Source organism: Austrofundulus limnaeus, unplaced genomic scaffold (assembly GCF_001266775.1).
Source record: "Austrofundulus limnaeus strain Quisiro unplaced genomic scaffold, Austrofundulus_limnaeus-1.0 Scaffold4, whole genome shotgun sequence".
Lineage (NCBI taxonomy): Eukaryota > Metazoa > Chordata > Actinopteri > Cyprinodontiformes > Rivulidae > Austrofundulus > Austrofundulus limnaeus.
This window is the reverse complement of record NW_013952406.1, coordinates 5016691-5018773: the sequence shown is the minus strand read 5'-3', so window position 1 is coordinate 5018773 and position 2083 is coordinate 5016691. Positions and strand designations below refer to the sequence as shown.

At 39.1% G+C, this 2083-nt stretch overlaps 1 protein-coding gene across 2 annotated transcripts in view; it reads left to right on the top strand.

The window, feature by feature from the left end:
* Positions 1 to 2083, top strand: part of olfm2a (olfactomedin 2a) — a 58723-nt gene that overhangs the window by 27244 nt on the left and 29396 nt on the right. The window lies entirely within an intron of this gene.

The following is a 2083-nucleotide window of genomic DNA, read 5'->3' as shown; positions in this document are numbered from 1 at the left end:
TATATATATATATATATACTGTATATACTTTTTTTGGTCAGAATCCTGTAAGCATAATTGATCACATTTTTTTGAGACTCCTACATCTTTCTGTTAAAACAAAATTAATTTCATTAAGCTTTATTCTCACCTTTTTCAGGCTGTGTTGCTTTTACTCTATGATTTGTTGTTTAAAAAATAAATAAATAGAATTTTTTTTCTTTTCTGAAGGTTAAATTTTGATGTTAGAGTAAATTAAAGGTTGCAGTGATTTTTTTCCTCTGTTCTTTCACTTCCTGTGTAATCTCACTGTCTTTACAGGACCTTTTTTTAAATAAACCTCTTTATTTTGTTTATTTTAGTCTTGTCAAACTCTTTATTTTATTTTAATACAGTGGCAACAGTTGTGCTTTGAGTGGAAGATCCATTTGATTAATCACAACAGTGTATCAGTAAGCATCACCCTGGTTATTTGCGTTAGGTTTCATTGAAACGATACAGATGCTTGTTTAAACATGAACTCAAGGTTAAGAAAGTTTGAATCCATGTTTTAGTCTTTGCTGTCACCCAGTGTAAATTACTGGTACTACACCCTTTTAAAATGGCGCAGTGAAGAAAATTAAACATTCTTTTCACAAGACCATAACAAAATAGCAGAGATGTGCATTTATATGAGATAAATGTGTTTAAACACTGACATTACTATCTTCTTGCTTCAATTAAAATTTGTGTTTGTCCCATAAGTGAAAGTCAGCCATAGCAAGACAGAACATGTGTGTGAATGAAAGGGATGGATGCATGGAGAAGTGAGGCTACAAGGAGCAGAGGTCACAAAGATGCAGGACTTCAAGTACTTAAAGCTGACTGTCCAGAAAAATGGAAAGTGTGATAAAGAGATGAATAAGAGGGTCCAGGCAGGGTGGAGTGGATGGAGAAAAGTTTCAGGAGTCAGTTCTGACAAAACAGGTCTAAAGGAACGGCTGCAAGTGAGTCGTGACACCAGCTGTGTTGTATGGATTGGGGACAGTGGCGTGGACATAGATAGGAGACAAAAGTGACGGTTTCAGTTTTATTCATAACCACATGGGGGCAATATTGATGCAGGAATCGCTGAAACCACACATGCTGGAGCCAGCAGGTCAGCCAGAGTGTTCTGACACTCTTTGGATGGGGAACAGAAAGCTGTCTCTTCTCATATCACTTCATCCCCACAGAGGAACCCATATCAGTCACCCATCAGGACAGGCAAGGGAGCAGAGCCCCCCATGGCTGACAAAATGAATAAGTTAGCAGACCAGGAAGAAAACAAGATGACTTGGCCCTTTCGTCTGAGTGGATCCTTCTATCATCATTGTGTGTGGCTGTTTGTGGCAGATACCATTACCTGCCGACAACCAACTGTTTTATAAGGAGAGGAAAAAGTTTTTTGATCTGAAAACAATTCCACTGATTTACAGAATCAATCTGTCCTGAAATCAGTTGAAACTTTATAAATTGCACAAACAACAACATGTCTGATGTGTTGTTAGCAGCTTGGATTGTGCTCACAGACACATTGGTTAAAACATATTTCTTTTTGCATGCATGCCTTCATTTTTAACGATGCTGATCATCTTTAACTAAACTGACACCTAAAATAAGTTGGACGTAACATCAGAGAAAATCCAGAGGCTTAAACCTGCACACTTTCATTCAAACGCAATATGAWATGATATGGATATTCAAAGTAAAATGTTGAAAATGAGCAGACAGAATATAGGTTTGGCTCATGAAGTAACAGTGCAAGCTGTATTGTCTAGACTGTCATGAAGCAAAATGATAGATGAGCTGTCACAAGCAGCAGTAGGCAGAAGCACCTGGATCTCTCCCATCTTAATACCTCGCAGAAGCAGCTGTCCATGTGGCCAGCTTTCCCATCTATCACAGCACATTCCCAGTCATCTATTCCACACAGACAGTGAGATTAGACAGCGGGACGGTCGACCGTGCAAAGGATGGCAGTCAGGTGCCTCGGGTGCTCACAAGCCACATACACATCCGTGCTTTGAAATCAGTCTGTCTTAGATCTGCACACACACACACACACACACACACACACACACAC